This window comes from Ambystoma mexicanum, chromosome 9, assembly GCF_040938575.1.
Source record: "Ambystoma mexicanum isolate Mex_15411 chromosome 9, UKY_AmexF1_1, whole genome shotgun sequence".
Lineage (NCBI taxonomy): Eukaryota > Metazoa > Chordata > Amphibia > Caudata > Ambystomatidae > Ambystoma > Ambystoma mexicanum.
Window position 1 is genome coordinate 424,327,919 of NC_090931.1, and position 22,490 is coordinate 424,350,408.

The window sequence follows — 22,490 nt, forward strand, 5'->3', positions numbered from 1 at the left end:
ATGCTCACTCGAAAGAGGAAAGGCAAAATGGCACTCATTCAACCAGGAACAAGCGCTATTCCTCCTCCATAGCCTCCCACTGCCTTGTGTACCTGTTCACACATCCCTTAGCACTGTCCACCCTCCCCCATTCCCCATCTTCGAGGTCTGGTACCCCTAGTGTTGTCACAATACCTTTACTCCAGATAAGCCTCGGGATCAGGTGACAACTATGATGGTGGCTGGTGTGGTGCTGCAGCTTTAAGGGCAACCGCATGCCCGAACCAGCAACAAATGTGTCCTTGTGCCTTTGTTAGCGGGGGGGGGGGGCTCACGGTACTATGTGAGTGGAGACTTACAACAATGGCGACCCAGGTTGGGATTGGGGACAGCGGTGAAGGCAGTGAAGCCTTTTTCATTTGTTTGATCTTTATTTCACCGTTCTAAATGCTGCGGAGAGGAGGAGAGCCACACGGTTTGGCAGCCATTTTGGAACACATCCTCGGGATGGTTGCGGCTCTTTATTAGAGTGCCTGTGCGCCATCTGGGCTGAATTTATGGACATTTTACTAGTGAAACAGTTGATAATGCACATGCTGTGCTTTTGAAGTCACTTTTCTTCACTTTTACATTGAGTATGAGGTGAGAAGTTGGGGGAGGCCTGCAATTACCTTTGTCTGTTCCCCTGGGCCCACTTTGCTAAATTTCTGGAGCCACTGGAGTGGCTAGGTTGTCTTTTGGCAGCAAGGACTGCCCAATCTGCGTACAGGTGGAGGAGGTGCATGCCTGGTGTCCCAATTTCCATCTTTTTGGGAATTTTCTGGAGTGCATAGAAGGAAGGACATACCTGCTGGTTGCATGCTGGTTGAAGGAGTCATCAGAACATCTCAGGAGCAGGGACTCATTATCATTGCCACACTCATCCTGACTGACATTGTCACACTCATCCTCTGTGTGCAGGGTGGTGAGTTGCAGGCCCATCTACCATGGGTGGGGTGCCTGTGCGCTCGCCATCATACAGGATGCTCAAGCAGTGGGGGTACCTCTGGTGCTCCAGGCTCCGGTGCCCCTGCCACTGCTTGGGATGAGACAGCAAGCAGCAATCCAATCAATGCCTGAATTTGACATCTCAGGTGCTCCATCCAGTCTGGGGCCACCCTCGAAGATGTGGATTGACAGACTGGATATGTACTTTAGAGCCACAAAGGAGACCGAGGACGACAGCAAGGTGGCAACACTGCTGTATTCTGCTGGGCCTGTGGTGCATGAGGTGTTTCAGTCTCTGCAACCTCCCAATACCTTGTATGATGCAGCGAAGGCCACTCTGCAGGAATATTTCTTGCTACTGGCGAACACTGACCATGAACATTTCATCATGGGCTCCGCTCGCCATAGGATGATGAGACTTTGGACACTTTCTACAGAAGACTGCGCCGGCCGGCTCTACCGCGTGCGTGGACAATCCAGACACTATGATCCGTAACCAACTTATCCAAGGGTTCACATAAGGCAAGTTACGCAGGCAGGTGCTGTGTGAGCCAGGAATATTTTGCTGCCTCGCATCTTGGAGCTAGGACGGTGTTAGGAAGTGTCAGAGGTGAGAGCGTCCAGAATGGAGGGGGGGTGCACCCAGGGAAATCGGAAGATGTCAGTGCAGTGGGCCGTGGCCAGGGCGGCAGAGGCGCTAGACGTCCAGGTGGGAGCCATCATGACCGGGTCACTAGAACAATGGACTCATGCATGAAGAGCGGATATGCCCTCCCGCGCCCCGCTGAGTGCACTGCACAGGTGAAGTCAGGTGGCCGCTGTGAGACGTCGAACCATCACACCCGAATGTGCAGGACCCCACTGCCCATCGTGGTCCTAAGGGGGCCCATCAGGGCGGGATTCTTCCGGCAACAGCGCCCACCCAACATTGCCCAAGTTGATCAGGGGGAGGAAGATGCCCCTCTGGAGGAGGATGACAAGGATGCAGAGAAGAATGTGTTCTTCGTGTCAAGTGTGGGAGTTCTGTGGTCCAAGACCAGGAAGCAGCCACAGTGCCTGGTCAAGGTGAATTGGTCACCAGTTCCAGTGCTTGTCGCCACAAGGACCTCAGTGAATGTCATAGTGCGGGAGCACTATGATGCCATTGTTAGGCAGAATCAAATGCAGTACCCTTTGGGAACACTACACACAATTAAGACTACAAGTGCAAGTACAAATTCACCTTTGGTACAAGCCTGTACTACACAGTAGAGTGGTAGCGATGGCTGAGCAGCCAGACTTATCTCAAGAGTAAAGTGAGCAGTATCAGAAGTTACAAAGGACAGCAATTGCTATGGTTCAAACAGACACTGACTCAAGGTTTCTGCATAAAAGAATATACATTTATTTACACCATCAGATATAAAACAGATCATTAATATAAAGCAGCAGAAAATCACAATCTTAATACACTACACACCACCCAATGAATTCTGGACAAGTTAAGCTCAAAGTGAAGTCCGAGCAAAATGGCACTCCAACAATTTAAAAAGGGAGGGAAAGACAATGTTATTCAAAATCAAGCAGCACCAACAAGTAAGTAGGCAGGGCAATCTAGAAAAAGCTTACACAACTAGGATTCAAATCAATAGGCCTGGGCTAATATTAATGGTTCAGAGTCTTTGCAGAGGATCACACAGTTCAGGTAGTTCGCGCTTAAGTCTTTGCCAAGAGTTTGAAATGAATTTGGTCAGGAGAACAGTTATTTAAAAGAGTAGAGAAGGACAAGCCCTCAGATTAGCAAAAGATTTCAAACACTTTCACTGTGGTCGGACGGAACGAAGGACCGGATTTGAACAGTACCTTAGTAGAAGAAGAATGCTTTAGCTGAGGCAGAAGTACCTGGCAGGTCCTGCAGGCTCATGGTTCCTGAAGTGACTGTCGGACCGACAAGACGGAGGAAGACTGGAGGGTCCTGCACTGCCCAGGGAAGAAACCAGCTGCAGTGCAAAGCGACAAATAAAGGGTGCGCTCCTTAAAACCCAAACAGGGTCCTGTCCTCCTGGCTATCCAGTTCACTGCAGCAATGCACAGCAAATTCGACCAGGGAAGGGAGGCCTTGCTTGGCGTTTGGTGAACTGGTTGGTCCCACCAGCTCAAGGGAAGAAAATTCCTTGCAGATCTTCTCTGTCGTCGAAGTTTAGGAGATTCAGACCCACAGCAGGGCTTCACCGGGAAGCTCAGTAGTTTCAGTAGTCCTCTTCCTTCAGCTTCTCTTCCGTTCTCTCGATCCAGTGGTGACTATGCCTTCCAAGTCCCAGAGACCTGTTTTTTATGCAGTTTTTCACACAGCCTGGCTGTCAATCACAAAGCCGGGTGGCTGTCCTGGTAGGACAGTCACCTAGCCAATCAAACAAGGAGACCCTGTGCAGGGGGCCTAAAACCCCTCCCTCACATCCTGTCCACGCAGACACTCAGGCGCCTAAGGAGGGCTTCTGTGCAGAAGTCCGCCAAAGGATGGCGAACAAAGGAACCAAACCTGGTTTGGCGTGCCGAGTAAAACACGAGAAAGACCTTTACAAAAACAAATGGAGAATAAACCCAGCTGGAACCAAATAAAATTAAAAGGGGTCCAGAGGATTAAAGTTTAAGGCTACTAACGTAGCCTAAAACAGTACCACAGCTATTTTCATAGTCCGCAGTAGGAAAAGAATGGTAAATACCACTGCCACCAGCTAAATCTTAAAGAAAGGGGAACAAAATAATGTTCCATGAGAAACAGACAAACAGGGATAACTATTAACCCTTTCCAGTACTCTATGGAAGGTAATTGTACTGGGTCTGTGAATTTAAAAAGACTAATAAAGTCAATGGCAACTTTACATGTTCTGGGAGACAGTAGTTAGTCCCAGAAAATGGAGTTTAAAGTGGGAAGCCTTAAAAAGATAACCCTGTGTCACTGCACTAAAGGTGCTGTGTGACACACAGTAAAAAGGTGGTGCCTATGGAGTAGGTGAGACTCCACAGTCTATGAACACAAAAATGTAAAACACACAGCAAAACACATGTAAGAGTGGGAAAAAAGGCTCACACTCTTACCAGGTGAAATAAATAAATCTTAGAAATCCAGCAAAGCTGCTGAGGGACTCTGTAGGTAAGGGAAATTTGCCATTCTGGAGAATTCTCCCTAACAGCCATGGAATGCCCGCCAAAGCTATTGAATCCCAAAGCTCACATCTTTACATTCGGTGGGGCACAACCCATCCCGCTGGATGGTGCGTTTGTAGCCAGTGTGGGACATGGTGAGGCATCAATCAGAGCCTGTTTCTACGTGACGACTGTCAGCAGTAACACTTTGCTGAGCTGTGCAGCGGCGGAGGCGCTTGGCATTGTCAGTTTCGCCTACTCTGTGTACATGGAGGATGTACAGGAGCTGTTGCGAAGTATAGCCGTCTGTTTGAGGGCATTGAACGAATGTCACATGACCCAGTGAGGCTCCACATTGAAGAGACCATCCAACCGATTGCACAGAAGCATCGCCGAGTCCCGTTTCATCTGCGGGACGTGGTTGAGTCACATTGGACATCATCGAGAAGGTGGAAGGCCCAACACCCTGGGTCTCTCCTATTGTCATCGGTCAAAAACCGAAGCAGCCAGACTCTGAGGATATGTGTGGACATGCGGCTTCCAAACAAAGCCATTAAAAGGGAACGCCATCTCACCCCCACCATAGATGACATCATTGCTGAATTGCAAGGTGCCAGGTTCTTCTCAATACTGGACTTAAGGGCCGGATACCATCAGGTGGTGCTGCAACCTGAGCCACGGTACATTACAATGTTTACCACTCACCGTGGTCCCTACCGCTAGAAAAGTCTGAGTTTTGGGGTGTCATCGGCGGCTGAGGTCTTCCAGAATATCATCCGCAGTGCCCTTGCGGAGCTGGACGGAGTAATGAACATTACTGATGACATCTTGGTGTTTGCATGGTTGGAGGCGGAACATCTGGGAAGACCGGTGAAGACTTTTGAGCGGCTCAAGTTTCTTGGTCTGACACTACACAGTGACAAGTGTGAGTTCCTGAAAACAAAAATGGAGTTCTTTGAATTTGTCTTCAAAGAAGGGGGTGTGTCAGTGGACCCTCGGAATGTGAAGGACATTGTTGAGGCACGACCTCCGGAGAACGTATCAGAAGTTCAAAGTTTTCTAGGAATTGTTTATCAAGACCCTTCTGTCCTGATCAGAGCCACTGTGGGCTCTGACCAACAAAGATGTCACCTGGCAGTGGGGGCCACTGGAGCAGGCCGCTTTTGAGGACATAAAAGGCGCCTGGACGGCCGAGGACACCATGGCTTTCTTTGATCTGTCTCTTCAATCTAAGATTGTGGTGGATGCCAGCCCATTTGGACTGGGTGCTGTGCTCACTCAGATCGATTCCAACTCAGAGGTCCGGCCAGTCGCATATGCCATCAAGGCCCTATCGGAAAAAGAGCAGAGGTACTCTCAGATCGAGAGAGAGGCCTTGGCAGTCCTGTGGGGATGAGGCCCGGCTGTACGTCTTGGAGATGCCAGTGATGGTGGTCACCAATCACAAGCCCCTCTTGCTCATACTCGCGGGGGCATCCTCAAAGCCACTGGAAAGCATTGAGTGGTGGATGCTGACCCTGCTGGAGTACGGGGTATCCCTCGTGTACAGGCCCGGCAACAACAACGTGGCTGACTACATATCCAGACACCCGATAGGGGAACCAGAGGCCGATGAGCATGTCCAGCTGGTGGTGGAGGCGGCCACACCCAACTCAGTACCGATCTGTGAACTGGAGCAAGCGGCAGCAGAGGATGAGTGCTTCATCATCCTGAAAGCGGCCGTACAACAGGGCTCGTGGAGGTCTGTGGTGGACAAGTTGGCGCTGAAGACCCAAGAAGCGAAGGCGGCATTGGAACAGCTATGGAGGATCTGGGTTGAGCAGGCATTTTCCAAGGCCGGACTGCTGCTCAGGGGTGACCGGATTGTGATCCCGCAAATAAAGATCTCACAGGTGATTGAGCTGGCACACCAAGGACATCAGGGCACCGCCAAGACTACGGCCCGCCTGCACCAAAAGGTGTGGTTTTCAGTTCTGGAGAGGTGGGTCGAGGAGTTTGTGGCAGCCTGTGTGTGGTGACATGGCCGTGCCAAGCTCAGAGGGAACCCTTTGTAGAGAAGATTGCAGCGAGGCACCAATCATGGGAGATTGTCCACGCTCACTTTGGGTCCACAGGCCGGGACACCCATTTTCTTGTGATCATGGATGAGTGGTCCTGATCTTGGAGGTCGAGTTTGTGGAGTCAGTGGCTTTTGGGACCATTGCAGTCGCGGTAGAGAAGATCTTCGCCACCCACGGACTGCCTCAGGTACTATGCTCGGACAATGGCCCGCCCTTCCAAGGGGAGAGTTTTGCCCACATGATGGAGGAATATGGGGTCCACCACCAAAACATCACACCGCTGTGGCCCAGGGTGAATGATGAGGCGGTACGCCTGATGAGTACCCTGAACAAGGTCTTTCGCATTGGTCAGGGCCAGGGTCACTGTCTGCAGACGACCCTTAACAAATTCCTGCAAGATTACTCTGCCACCCCACACACCTTCATGGGTGTTGCGCCGGCTGAAGCAATGTTCAGGCGATGCTCGAGGTGCCTCATCACGGAATTGGGCGAGCGTGAGCAAGCAGTCATCAATGATGAGCAGGTGAAAAGGGAAAGGAAAGTAAGGACTGATCAGGAGAACATCCGAAGGTGACTTCGCCCCCAGAAATTCGTCTTGGGTGATGAGGTGCTGTTCAGGAATCGTCATCCGCAAGGAAAACTGTCATTGACGTATGAGCCCGGTCCCTAGGGCTTTGTAGCAGTGCACGGCTCAATGGTAACAGCGTTGGGTGGAACTGCTTCGGTGACCCGCAACGCTAGTTTCTTCAAGAAACTGGGAGAATCCAGGCCTGAGCCAGCGCAGAGAAGGGACATGGCCGATGTAAGGGATGAGGGCGGTGGCCTGGTCCATCCACCAAGCTCCCCGGGGGAGCTCAGGTGAGGCGGGCCCGATCCAGGAGACTGGCAGGAGGTATCCCCAGAGGGTCGGGAGGGGGAAGCCTGCCCACCTGAGTGTCTATGTTTTGGACCCCTGAACTGGTGGGAACACCCCGTGGACTGGAATTTACATGCAGGGCGGGGGTGGCTGTGATTAAAGGGGTCCGTTATTTGGTGTGCAGTGTTCTGATGTTTTGTAGGTAGCCATCCTTTGTTCTTTGTTTTTGTTATATAAAAGGAGGAGTGTGGTGCTGCCCCTGTAAGGGCACGTGCACGCAGAGGAGTGACGTTGCACTCTGCCGCTTGCACTATAAATAAAGTGGCCGTTCCCGGCCGCAGCAGAGCGACCGGGGAGCCCGACCCAGCAACAAGTGTGTCTGTGTGCCTTTGTTACCGGTGGGGAGGGGCTGACGGTACTACGTGAGAAGAGACTTACAACAGCTGGTGGAGGATACGTTTCTATTGCATAACATTAGCCACTGTATCACGTTCATTCATCGCCACTCCTTTTTTTGATTTTCTTTTACTGAATTTTGGCCCACGCATATCTTACAAACACAAATACTGGCACACTGAAATGCCATCCACTAGTGCCAAACGTGCCAGTTGAAGACAAAACTAAAACTGGATAATAAAAAAAAAACAGGGGCACTTGGAGGGTATCACTCCATTACTGCAACCATTTTACTGTAACCCCCTAAAATGATGACTTTTATTTCGAGCCCCTTTAAACAACGTATATATGTGTGGGATGGGTATAGTATAAAATGGATGAAGAGGGGGCTGCAGGGGTCTACCTGGCATAAATATGAGATGAAAAGGGAGACAAAATAAAAAACAAAGTCTGCATTTTAGGGGGTTGCAGTAAAATGGTCGCAGTAAAATGGTTGCAGTAATCTCATAGATCCCGCTGGGAGTAGGATTGCCACCATTTTCAGAAAAGTTTGATGCCATACGTATGTTTGTTGACATTTTGGAAGAGCCATGCATAAGCACTTGACCAAGAATTGATGCATTCTCACTGGTGGTGATTTCAAGTGTGGGGGTTGTGTCTCTACACACTTTGGGCCTGATCACGAGATAGGCGGTATCAGAGTTGGGATACTGCACCACTTTATTAACGTTAGCACCCACCCATCTGGGGGTATTACCACTGGATAACAGGTTGCACGTTGTTGGTTCCCATTGGTTTGGACCCAATGGTGAGTTGTCAGTGCAGTTACCATGCAGTAATACAGCTGGGGTAATTGTGCCAAAAACTTGCATTTTTCTGGCATGTTTACCCCCAGTTCTGAGCTGGGGATAAACACGCAAGACTCTAGATTGGGCAGACCCTTAAATGCGGTGGTAACAGTGTTACCGCCGCATTTAAGGGCTACCACCCAACTCGTGATCAGGCCCACTACAAAGATTTAGAAGTGTCCACATTTTGTTTCAAAGGGAATTCATGTGGATTTTTGCTGGTTTCCCGAGCAGCCCCAGCACCAGTCACCCAAATCACAGGGGCCGCGAATATTACATTTGTGCTTAGACCCAAACTGACATTGCAAAAAGTGACACGTGATTTTTTTAGCCTGATGATTGACAGTGAATATTTCTCTGAAACCTTCTTTAATTAAACCTCGAGGTGGCAGATGGCGATAAACAGTGATTGATAACAGTCACAAATTTAATTTAAAAAAAGGAAACACTCATATTGCCTAAATAACAGAATTTGTGAGCAATAATAGAAGGGTGTAAATAGCTAGCCCTAAATTACGGTACTAGATTCCCCAATTTTATTTCCATGGCCTATGTTTCTCGTCTTTGTACATATCTGCCAAGTGAGAGAGGTGACCTTTATGGACATCTTTTCTCAGCAACCCTTCAGCACAGCCTGCAGAACGGCTGAGGCGCCCTCCCCTGTCTTCTCCTCCTCACACCTGGAATGTTCTGGAACATCTTCTGCCTCAGATTCCATAAGTGGGGCCCCCGACGGAGCACGCCTCATCTGCGCCAGCTCGGCTGGTGCTGTTACCAGTTAATTACATTACCAGACCATCTGTGTGATTCTGTTTACCTAATCCGCTGCCTCGCCTGACTAAGATGCAGAAATGTCGTTTTTAATTACCATTTTAGTTACGGGGAGTGCAAATAAAATAAAAGGAAAGGACAGGAAGATGGGAGGGGGCCAAGAGGAGGAATCATTGAGAGGAAGACATTAGAGAAATGGCGGGAGGGAAGAAGCAATGAAATGAGAAAGAAGGTGGTTTGAAGAAAGCAAAAATGAGAGAGAGATGCACAGCAAAGCTGAAGATAGTAATGATCAGTGGAGTGGATGGGTCTGGGGAGCGTACTGGGAATGACACCAGAGAAATATAAGGAGTGTGTGTAGATATAGACAAGAGTGATTACATGATAGGGGAACTAGGGGAATTAAACGAAAGAAGGGGGCAACTGAAGGAAGAAGTGGTGGATTTGTAAAATAGTGGAGCACATGCATGAGTGGGTGTCAGAGAAGGAGCAGGAGGAGAGAAAAATAGAGCATGAGGAAATGATTACATAATTCAGTAAGGAAGTGCGAAGGAGCAAGGGAGATGAGAGCGGGGGCAATAAATAAAACATGAAAGAAGAGGGGAAGGTACAATAGCAAGAGAATTAGATAAGTGGAGCACAGTGGGATGGGGAAGAAGAAAGGGGAAATTAGTTTGTCAAGTCGCACGCACGACCTGCAGCCCTCCCTCATCGTTAGAGGGGACAACCCACGTTCAGGCCAAAAGACTGGGGAAGTGATGCTGGGGTCAGGGAAGGGGGCTGAAGGCAATTGAAATCTGACATGGAATAAAGTAGGTTGTACTTTACGCCTCCCCTGTCCGCATTGTTATTCGCGCAGAAGTCGCGGCCAGTGTCTGTCAACTAAGCTCGGAAGCCCCAACTTACACTGGCAACGAGGAGCCAGGCAAACCCTGCGCGTGTTTGTGGTCTTTTGTCCTGCACATGCCATGGGCCATAGGCGGCTCAAGCTGCCAATGCGCACACGTGGCTGAGGGCATCCACGACCGGACACGCCAGCAATGTGCCTCCGGAGGATGCCATTGGGCATTTTAAACGTGAGTTGGCACGCCCAAGGCCCGCCTCCCTGCCTCTCCAGCTTGCAGCAAGGAGGTGCTGTCCCCAGCCAGCGACAGCCTATGAAACACACAGCCACAATAGCAGGGGAGATGCAGCCCCTCCCCCCACTCATCACGAGCATGACGCTGCCAGCAGAATCACCCAGAACACCTGCGCTGGCAGGAAGCAGCACTGGTGACCCCCTTCACCACAGGCAGCCCCTGCCAAGGGAGCCCCCACCACCAAGATGCGAGCCAGGTACAGGGGAAGGGAAGAAGGCCTAAGCAGACAACAGGCCTGGGGAAACAGAACTTTTACAAACCCTGAGCCCAGGCCTGCCATCAACCACGTTGGCACAAGGAGGAGAGACCACCCATTTATAAATGGGAAAGATTCGCCCACAGCCCCAGCTGACACCCACCATGTTGGATCCGGATGTTTCACCCACATCCGCAGAGACCACATTGGGGGCACAGCAGGCCCCGCCAACCCATCTGGGGGTGCCTCACAAGTTTTACACATGTCCCACTCCTTTGACCTTCACGACACCAGCAATCTAGGCCCCTGATGGGCAACTTGGTTAAGGGACTTCAAATTCTATGTCAGAGCCAAAGGTCTCACGGATGATGCACGACTAAAATACACCCTGTCCATTGCAGTAGGACCTGCTGTTAGAGACATAGCAGGTGAATTGCTTAATTTGGAAACCGCATTATACCGAAATCTACATGAAAAGATGTTGGAATACTTTGCACCCCACACCAACATCAAGACATATCTTTCATAAGACCGGTCAGGACAAAAGGGAACCGCTCAACAACTTTGTTATGAGGCTCCAAATAAAACTGAAGTACTGCGAATTCCACCAGTATTCAAATGAAGAGGCCATAAAGTCACAGGTCATAGCCGACTGTGAATCGCAAACCTTTCAAACAAACTCCTCCAAAAACAGAGATCGGTGGAAGACATCTTGGCCCTAGCTCGCACGGAAGCAGCGGTCGAATCTCAACTTGACAATTTAGGCAAGATCTCCATACTGCAAAAACCAGTCAAAACAGACACCATTAACAAACTGTTTACCACACCCAATCCACCAGGCAGACGTTCAGAGGCCACCTGTTTCCGTTGTGGAAATGAGTATCCCCACACCGGCGAATGCCCAGCTTTGGGACAACAATGCGGCGCATGCAGCAGCAAAGACCTCTTCCGGGCTGTCTGCAAAAATGCACCGGTCACCACTCCAAGCAGGAGAGCTTTCAGAGAACAAGGGAGAACCACACGAACAAGCCCTCCAGGAAATAAATAAGACATCGAACCCAGAAATCAGAGACAGGAAGAACGGGAATACAGAAGCTCCTATGCTCCAGATGTTCCTCGACCCCCCAACAGCTCATGACGCAGTGGCAAGAGAAGATTTGTTTGGTACATTGAAATTAGGTCACCTTTGAGCAGTGACTCTCCCTCATCAGGAGAGGACCAACGGAAGAAGGGCTACGTGTGGGCTCTAAACAACAGCACAGCCACCCAACAAAGCCTAGTCCCCATGCTACACGTAAATGACACCCGACTAGAGTTCCTCATCGACATGGGGTGACGGTCAATATAATCAGTGAAGAGGCCTACAAAGTGCTCTCCAGGACTCCAAAGCTCAAGAAGTCAATGGTTGACATGTTACCGTATGGGTCCACCATGCCGCTTCCATGCTTGGGAGTCATACAAGCGTGGTGCACACACAAGGCCCACGCCGCCAAGATCCCACTGCATGTCTCAAAGACAGAAGCCAACAGCGGCTGTATACTCAGCTTCAGGACAGCGGTCGAAATGGGCCTAGTAAATATTCTGTACCAGCTAATGGCCCACAAATACTTCGTCAAGCCTGAAGACATTGAGGCAGCATTTCTGAACCTGTTCAAAGGACTCAGGAAATGAAAGCATCGGAAGATACAATTGCAAATCAACCCTGAGGTCAGACCAGTGGCCCAACACTACCGGGGCATACCCATTAAAATACAAGGGCAAAGTGGAATAAGAGATCGACAAACTCTTCCAACAGCAAGTTAATGAACCAGTCACAGGCCCCACCCAGTGGGTCTCGCCCATAGTCCCGGTGCCCAAGAAATCGCCCGATGGCTCAATAGGACTATGTGTAGATATGCGGAGGGCCAACAAAGCGATAGAGCCCGAAAGACACCAAGCGCCCAGGATCACCGATATGATACACCTGCTGCATGGCACAAAGGTGTTCTTGAAGCTGGACCCCACAAAACGATACCACCAAATCGAGATCACACCCGAATCTCAGTATATCACCACCTTTGTCACGCACCTGGGTCTAGTCCAATAAAAACGCCTGAGCTTAGATATCTCATCTGCTGCCGAGATATTTCAGGACGAAATCCATAAGGTGATCCGGCACTTACCCAACTGCATTAACTACTCGGAAGATGTCCTCGTGTTTGGAAAGTGCAAAGAAGAGCATGATGTGGCCCTACACAGAGTCTGCTCAACACTCGAAGCGGCTGGCCTAACTCTCAACAAATTCAAATGCAAATTTGGTAAGGGCTTCCTTCGATTCTTCAGCCACATCTATTCGAAGAGAGGGATGCGGCTCGACTGGGACAAGGTGTCAACACTCAACACAGCCCAACCACCACAAACCACCCCTGAACTGCATTCCTTCTTAGGTTTCACAAGCTACAGCTCACGATATCTCAAGGACTACGCAACCGTCAGCAACCCCCTTCGACTGCTCACCCACAAGGATCAACCGTTTGAATGGTCGAGGGACTGCCAGAGTGCTTTGAAACCATCCGTTAACAACATTACCAGGGCAGAGGATATGGCACACTTTGACGATAGAAAGGAAGACCGAGGTGATAGTCAATGCCAGCCCCATCGGGCTAGGGGCCATACTAATGCAGCGAGACACCAATGACCGGTCCAACGTATTCATCATCGCATATGCCAGCAGAAGCCCCGTGACAACATAAAAAGCATACTCCTAGACGGAGAAAGAGAGCCTGGCGGTCGTGTGGGCCTGTGAGTATTTCCACCTTTTTTTGTACAGAAAGGCATTCACGGTTATCATAGACCACCAAGCCCTCCTGACAATCTACACAGACACAAAGGGCACAATGCCCCCTGGGATAGCCAGATGGGGCCTGTGATTACAGGATTACAAATTTGACATTGTACATCACCATGGTAAAGAAGAAAAACCAGCAGACTTTCTGTCTCGGCACCCCACAGGCACAGCCCAAGTGGGGCCACCCATCGCTGACACCTACATCAATTACATCATTCACCATTTACAGCCACTGCCGGTGGACTGGGCCGACCTTACAGCTGCATCAGAACAGGACACGGCTCTTGCCATCGTAACTCACTGCATCAAGTCAGGAAAGACATCACATTTGAAACACCGGGCCAGGAATGAGAGTGTATCGTTGAAGGACAACATAAGCTGCATGGACCTGGTACGGGACGAGCTGACAGTCATCGATAACCACATTGTGATGAAGGTTTGCAAAGTAATCATACCTGAGTCACTATGAGAAAAGATAGTCAGGCTGCCGCATGAAGGCCACCGGAGGGTGGTATCCATGAAGTGCCTCTTTTGACAAAATGTGTGGTTCCCCACGCTAGATGCCATGGTAGAGGAGATCAGCGGCAAGTGCTCAGTATGTGCCCAGGTAGCCCAGCTCCTGTACTCGAACCCGTTACAGATGTCCCCGCTCCCTGAGACTATCTGGGAGGAACTAGCAGTGGATTTCTTTGGACACCTTCGTAAAGCACATATGTACTCATACTGATCAACGAGCATTCCCATTTTCCAGATACCCAGCTGGTCAAGAGCACATCAGCCACATGCATAATTCATTCCCTGGACCACAGGACATCAGCCACATGCATAATTCCCACCCTGGACCGCATGTTGTCAACATATGAGATTTCAAAAATCATAAAGTCAGATAATGGTCTGCCGTTCCTCAGTCAGGACTTCCAAAACTTTGCGAGTTACATGGGGTTCCAGCACAGAAAGATAACACCACACTGGCCTCAATCCAATGTCATAGTCGAGTGATGTATGGCCAGCAACAAGAGAACACTACAAATAGCCACCCTTCTTAACAAGCCCTTTGAACAAGCGATATACCAACTGCTGCCTGAATACCGCCACATGCCACATAGCACCACAGGGGTTTTCTCCTCTGATCTAGTTTTCCGCAGACATGTCAAAACAAGACTACCCAAAGGACCCACATGGTCACAACCAACTCTACTGGAGCAGCAAGTGAGAGACAGGGACCAGGAAGAGAAAAGTAAAATGAAGGACAGGGAGGATTCCCCCTGAAGAGCCAGAGAATGCGTCATTGACCCAGGAGACCAGGTACTGATGCGCCAACAAAGGGGCCGGATGGAGGACCCCACCTTCGTACCGGAACCCTTAGAGACCGACAACCATCCATAACAAGGAACGTGTCACGTTTCAAGAAAATTGTGGCTGATCCAACCTTCCAGTGGGAGCACACATAGGACAGCCAAGAGGGCAGATACTTAGATGAGTCATACCAAGGGGACAGCGAATAATCGGAAGAAGAAACCAGCAGTGAAGGAGAACCTACGTCCCTGCCAACGCCATGTCCTCCCACGAGGCCTCATAGATGTCGCATGAAGCCCCAGAGACTGATCAAGGAAATGGGCTGATAAATCCGTAAGTTATCTGTTACGTTAAAAAGGGGGGAGATGTCATGTTGCACGTGCAACCTGCAGCCCTCTCTCATCGTTAGAGGGGACGGCCCACATTTGTGCCAAAAGACTGAGGAATTGAATTTGGGATTAGGGAAGGGGGCAGGCGGCAAGGGCAGTTGACATCTGACATGGAATAAAGTAGGTTGTACTTTTAGCCTCCAATGTCTGCGTTCTTATTCGTGCAGAAGTCGCAGCCTGTGTTTGTCAACTAAGCTTGGAAGCCCCGAGCTTAGAGAGTTGTGAATACTTTTCACCAGATATATCGAGGAACAGAGGGAAGTCACAACACTGAAAAAGTGGAAAAAGTCACTAGAAAATTAGGGATAATGAGAGGTGTCATTGGTGGAGACAGATTGAAAGATGAGTGTGAAGTAAGATGGGCAGCAGTAGACATTAGTGAAATAGTGAGATGGACATCACATTGCTGTGAGATGGTCATTGTTAAGACGGATTTCTGAACTCTGTCCTGGTGGCGCAGAAGCTTCCTTAGGGCCCACACAACAGAGAAACATTCTTTCTCTAGCGTGGACCATCTGAGCTCTCTGTCCTTAAGCTGGCGGCTAATAAAACCAATAGGGTGTTCCTTACCCTTGTCATCTACTTATGATAGTACAGCTCCTATCCCAGTGTCAGAGGCGTCCGTCTGCACGATAAAAGATCTTTGATAATCAGGGGCCCTGGGGACAGTGGCCTGGCACAAGGAGTCTTTTAAGCCATTGAAGGCCTTCTCGCACTCGTCGGTTACCTTCTTGGGTTTCTTCGGAGTTGTGAGGGCAGTCAGAGGGGCAGCTATGGTGCCATAGTCTGCCACGAAGTTTCGGTAATACCCCGTGAGTCCTAAGAAGGCTCTCACTTGGGTTTGTGTAGTGGGGGTAGGCCAGTCTTGTACTGCTTGTACTTTACTGGGAAGAGGCTGTATCCTCCCTCCACCTACTTCATGTCCAAGGTAAACCACTGAGCCTTGTCCAATCTGGCATTTACTAGCCTTTATGGTCAAGTGTGCTTTCTGAAGAGCCTGGAGCACAATCCCGAGGTGTTTCACCTGGTCTTCCCAGTTGGCACTGAAAACTGCTATATCGTCCAGATATGCAAGACAGAATTCGTCCAACCCATTCAAAACATGATTCACAAGCCTCTGGAAAGTGGCAGGGGCATTCTTCAACCCGAACGGCCTTACCCGGAATTGGTAAAGGCCGTCTGGAGTAGAAAATGCTGTCTTCTCCTTGGCATGTTCTGCTAAAGCTATTTGCCAATAGCCAGCAGTGAAGTCAAACGTGCTGAGGTACTTGGAGGCACCCAAAGTATCCACCAGCTCATCTGTTCGAGGCAAGGGGTGTGCATATGTCTTGGTGACAGCATTCAGAGCCCTGTAGTCCACGCAGAACCTCAATTCAGAAGTGCCTGCCTTTGGAACCAAAACCACAGGGCTGGACCAAGGACTACTAGAGGGTTCAATCACCCCAAGGTCTAACATCTTGTTGACCTCGGTCTTAATATAAGACCGTACTTTGTCTGACATCCTGTATCCCCTACTTTTGGTAGGTACACTGTCTCCTGTGTCTATGTTATGTTTGCACCAAGGTGTCAAACCAGGCGACTGTGAAAACAGGGGGGAAAACTGCCTAAGCAAACTTTTCACCTCAGCCTGCTGATCAGAAGTCAGGTGAGGGGCCACTCGGACACCCTCAAAGGAGCTATCTGAAGGACCGCTTTGGAACAGGTCGGGGAGAGGTTCAGACTCCTCTTCCTCAACATCTGAAGCCAGTAGCAGTGCTGCGGTTTCGACTCTTGGGACGAAAGTCTTCAGCCTATTCACGTGAAACACTTTTGGAGCCTGTCCAGGCCTTCCAAGGTCCACTAAATAGTTAACCTCACCCAGGGGCTCCACCACTGTGTAAGGGCCTGACCATTTGTCCTGTAAAGCTCGAGGCCTTATGGGATTCATGATCAGGACTTGCTGACCAGGTGTAAAGTTGATGAGGGAAGCTTTCTGGTCGTACCAATGTTTCACCAGCACTTGTCCTGCCTTCAATGTATCACTAGCCAAACCCATCAGAAGTACCATCCATTTTCTGAGCCCTAGCACATAATCAACTACGTTGGTAGTAACAGGGGGAGTGGGCATCTCCCATCCCTCTTTGACTATGGCTAAGGGTCCCCGTACAGGATGACCGAACAGAAGTTTGAAGGGGCTGAAGCCAACACCCTCCTGTAGTACCTCTCGGTAGGCAAAAAGTAAGCATGGTAAAAGAAGATCCCATTTTCTTCTCTGAGGTTCTTCCAGAGCCCCAATCATGCTTTTTAACGTTCTGTTGAAACGTTCCACCAGACCATTGGTCTGGTGGTGGTATGCAGCAGAGAACTTGTAGGTGACCCCACATTCTTTCCACATAGCCTGCATAAAGTTGCTGCCACGATCCGACACAACTTCTTTAGGGAAGCCAACCCTAGTAAATATGCCAAGTAAAGCTTTTGCAACTGACTTGGCAGTTACAGTTTTCAATGGGATGGCCTCAGGATATCTGGCTGCATGGTCGACCAGCACCAGGATAAACCTATTGCATGAGGATGTTTGCGGGTCAAGGGGACCAACGATGTCGATCCCTACCCTTTCAAATGGTACCCCCACAACTGGGAGTGGTACCAATGGAGCTTGGATTGTCGAGCCAACCTTACCAGATAACTGGCAGGAGGCACAACTCCTGCAGTGACTTTCTACTTGCACCCCCATCTTGGGCCAGTAGAAGTGCATGGATAACCTTTGCTTTGTCCTCTTCATACCAAGGTGACCAGCAAGGGGCACTTCATGCGCCAACTGCAGGAGGAAGGGCCTAACAGCAAGGGGAACCACCAACCTCCTATGGTCTCCTTCTGTAGACTCTGTGGGCTCACTATACAGGAGTCCACCTTCCCAATAAATCCTATGCGTCCCAGGAGGTTCACCCTCAAGCTGGGAGCAGGCCTGTCTCCTTAGGCCTTCCAGAGATGGGCACTCACGTTGGCCTTTACTGAATTCGTCCCTATCAGGACCTCCTTCAACTAACAAGTCTTTTAGTTCAGGATGGTCGTTGGGGTCAAATACTTCAGGCATCGCCACCTCCTCGTCAGGCCCGGGCGATTGACCAACTTCCTCCCGCAGTGGTAGGCGAGCTCGGGGGAATATTCTCTTTCCCTCGTCTTGACTTGTTTACTCCTTTCGCCTTGGGTTTCCCCTTCGGCTGGGGCGGCGTATTGGTCTTGGCCAATGCTGCCCGTGCTTGAGACCGTGTGTAGGGTCTTTCGGCAGTGTCTCCTACGAGCCCTAAAGCTCTGAGATCATTACCTAACAAGACCTTTCCTGGGACGTTTCTCTGAATGCTCACTGGAATCCTGACTGCTGTACCATTTTAAGTAAGATTATATTATAGATTATATTAATATTATATTATATATAATATTATATTAGATTATAAGATAGGTATTACTGGGAACATTCGGAGTGGGCCGTCAGCCAACTTAGTGGGCATCAGAGTAGCTCTGGCAACTTCCTCTGAGTCTACCAAGGTAGAATCCACTACAGTTCGACTGCACCCACTATCCCTAAGAGCTGGAGTATCTACTCCATTGATCAGCACACTGTCTTTAAAGGAGTGCTTGGTATTATCTGGAATCCTAGCATAAGCCTCTGTGACTTTAGGCTCCCAGGAACCCAGGGAAACTAAAACTACCTCAGCATCTATCCCGCTGGGAAATGAGTCTGAGGAGAAGGATGCTCCTGTAATCCCTTCTTCCTCGTAGGAGGAGAAGGCCAGATTAGTGGAGTGGACCCCCAAAGGTCTAACCTTACACCGGGGATCCCCCTTCACGTGGTCAGTGGCTCCACAAGCAAAACAAGATCCATTGGGTCTGTTTACATAGGGAGGCTTATTGTAACCAGAGTTCTGTTTCGGAGGCTGACCTCCACTACCCTGTGAGTTCTCTTGTGTCTTACACTTATTTTTCTTTTTGTGGCCCTTTTGAGAGGAAGATTTATCAGATTCTCCACCCTCCTTATCTTTGGACTTTTTCCCTTCCTCCTGCTTACCAGGATGAGTTTTGTCCTTATGGGACACTCGATGTGACACCCATAAGTCTGCTGCAATGGCTAGCTTCTTAGGATCTATCTCCTTCGAATCGGCCAAATGCTGCTTAAGCTCCGGGGAAGAAGATGCAAAAATGTGTTCCAGCATGACAAGATTTATCATGCCTTCGAAGGTAGAAACCTTATAACCTTCGACCCAGCCAGTTAAGTTTTTCAAGGATTCGGTGACATAAGATACCCAAGTACCACTTTCCTTTTTCTTCTACTCTCTGAATCGTTTCAAATATTGGGCCGGAGTCTTCCCAAACTTTAAAATGAGAGTTTGCTTTAACATTGCGAAATCAGCTCGCTCAGCCTTCGACATTTCCATAATGGCACTACAGCCAGAATGGGGCAGTCTGCTGAGTAACCAGGCAATCTTATCAGCATTGTCAACTTGTTGAACTTTGCATGCATACTCAAACGCATTTAGCCAGTCCATAATGTCATTCCTTTCCTCATACACACTGAGCAGATCTTTTGGAAACCGTGGATGAGAGGAGGCCCCAGACCCATGTCCAGGACCCTTGGACCCATTTGCAACCTGAAGCTTGGCCAGTTCCAACTGGTGATCCCTGTCTTTCTGTTTTTCTGCCTGTTCGATTTTTAGTTTGGCTATGCTGAATTCAAACTCCTTCTGCCTAAACCGCAGCTCTTGCTTCTTGAATTCAAGCATAGCCTCCCCATCAGCACTGGCAGAGGAAACATTAGACATCTCATCCTCCCTGTCCTCGTGGTCGCGGTGGATCAGTGCAGCGGCAGAACCGTCGGTTCTACCAGTGAAAGCAGCCCCACCTCCTTCCGCACTGTCCTCAGAACTTATAGCGTCAAGCTGCGCTTCTTGCCACGCCACGATTCTTTGGATCATATCCAATTTCGTGCCTTGAGAGGAAACACCTCTCTCCGCACACATCTTTTTCAATGTTTCTGATTTGGAAGTATTTAAAGTTAACAAGGTATTTGTTTCCATACTGTTAGATAGGACTATGGCCTTTTTAAAGTTATACTACAAAAATTCACTACGTGTCTTGGTAGGAATAACTTGAAATGCCTTAGTTCGTGCGCAACACTGGATACCTTCAGTCGTATCCCACCGCGGTACACCAATTTGTTAAGACGGATTTCTGAACTCTGTCCTGGTGGCGCAGAAGTTCAGAAGGCCAACCTAATTACTTGGAACAGGGTAACCTCTGGACGAGCCAGACCAATCAAGGTAGCGATCGCGGCGGTCAAGACTAGGTCTCAAGAGGGGTGAGGGTGACTGAAAGCCCGCAATGAGCACACAAAGCAAGGACACTTATAAATTACTCCAAACAGGTGTTATATTAAAAATATATACACATTTATTCCAAGGCCTTTAAAACAATGACCGTTACGAGAAATCACAATACAACTCTAGTAAACCAACACATACCATACCAATACAATATATATACAAATACAACAAGTCTCAAGCGTTAGATGCACGAAATGTGTAGTCCACCTAAAAGGGAAGGAAAACAGGCAGTGCAAAATAATGCTTAGACCCAGTCCGCCTTCAGAGGCACCTAACTAAAAGGAAGTCCGAGCCCTACGAAGAGTGGAGCCTTGTGCTCAAAAGTACCTGCACACGCTAGTGCCAACGGACAAAAGGGGAGTCTCTTCAAGGGAAATCAGGAAGTTCAGTTTAGTGCACAAATGAAGAAGAACAGTGTTCTGCGACTCAAGTGCAGCCTCCACTGTGGGCAGAAGCAGAGCGCGAGTACGGAAAGGCGTGCTGTTTTGACACAGCGGGGAAAAGCTATGGGCTCCTGCAGGAGGGCGACCAGTTCCTAGCTATGCTACTCACCGATGCAAGCAGACCCAGGCTTCTCCGCGTCAGTTTCAGTCGCTGGCAGGTTCAGGAGAGCAGGGGACGTCTCGTCGTCATGTTGAGTCTGCAGCAGCAGAGTTGAGTAAAAGACGTCCCAAACAAAGGCACCCGCACAGTTTGTTACCAGAGCAGGGCAACGGAGCGGCCGTGTGTATCTGAGCCAAATGTACACTACTCACTTCAGACCTGGGAACGCCAAGTGTACGAATCGTGTGAGAGTGACAAGGACTCGAAATACTACACAACCTGGCGGTGGTTACAGAGCAAGACTCCTGTGTAGGCTGGTCAGTCTGCTGGATGGCCCAGAGACGCTTCCGAAGGCTTACTAGCAGGAGATGGTGAAGATGCCGAGAATAGCTGTTCCCGCTATTCCATGGGTCGAAGTACCAGTACAGGCCTTCTGGTTTGATCAAAGGTGAAAAGGGTTTCACAAGGCGACAGCAGTGCAGAGGAGCAGTCCTTCAGCGGGTCACCAGCGATTCCTCGGTTCAGCCTCTTGGTTGCAGGATACTTGGCTCCTGTATTCCTTCGTTTGTGAGAACTCAGGAGATCGACATGGTAGTGGTGTTTCCAGCCCCCTCTTATCCACGGTTCCCTTTGCGCCAAAACGGAGGGGACCCAATGGGAGATCCGCTCATCAACACTCACACCATTCGTGGACCTATCACGGACCACGGTGGTCCCAGGCATTCACACCACCCTAGACTCTCTGGCACCCAGGATGTGTATTGGGACCAGACATCCCAGCCCACATCCTGGAGGCACACACCAGGCATGTAGAAGCCCGCGAAAGCATCCGTGTTTCGCGGGAAAGTACATGCCCAAATAAGGAAGGCCCCGGGTCGGCTCGACCTGGGGAAGGTGAAGGGAGCAAGACGGTCAGCGGACAGGACAAAGGAGCCTCGTGGTCTGGCCATTTTGGGAGCCAGGCCACCATTTTGGGTTAAGCGCGAGAAACGCGCTTAAAACGCCAAAAGGAGCTCAAAACACAAGAACCGATCGCTGCCACCATTCCCGTCCGTGAATCACTTGCACCGATCAGTTACAATCCTAAAAGAGTATCTAGGGCCTGTAGAAGGCTAGAGACCCAAGAGAGCAGTAACTTAGCTTACAGTGCCCTCTTGTGTCATGTTGCACGAAAGCCGCAACATGATAAAAGAAACTACGGAAAACAGCGTTTCCCGGTACTGACTGTCTTAAGGGCATGTCAGTTTCCCCGTAAGAAAGAGCGAAAGCCCAGAGGAGTGCGGCAGAAGGCTGCACTTCTCTGGCAAAGTCGAGAACAAGGTGAAAAACAACAGCAAAAAGTTTAGGTGTTGCCACAATGAAGGAAAATTACCTACAATTAGGAAATCTTTCCTAACAGTCATTTGACCACAAGTCACGGCATGACGAGGGACGTCATGCCATAGAAGGAGCAAAGAATAAACAAAGGCTTAATTTGTAAATGCAGATGTTCGATTTCCTGTGCACGCCAGGTCGGAGCAAAAAATAATAACACAATGAACAAAAACAACATAATGCAGCACAATTGATGTTGCTATATTTTTGGTTTAATTGCGCTTTGCGTTAAACACACTGTTTGTAAAACGTGCGCAGTGAATTTTGTCACGGTTTGGCTAAATAAATCGCGCTGTCTGACATGGATGTGAGTTTATACAGTGAGGACATATGGGTTAGCCTTCAC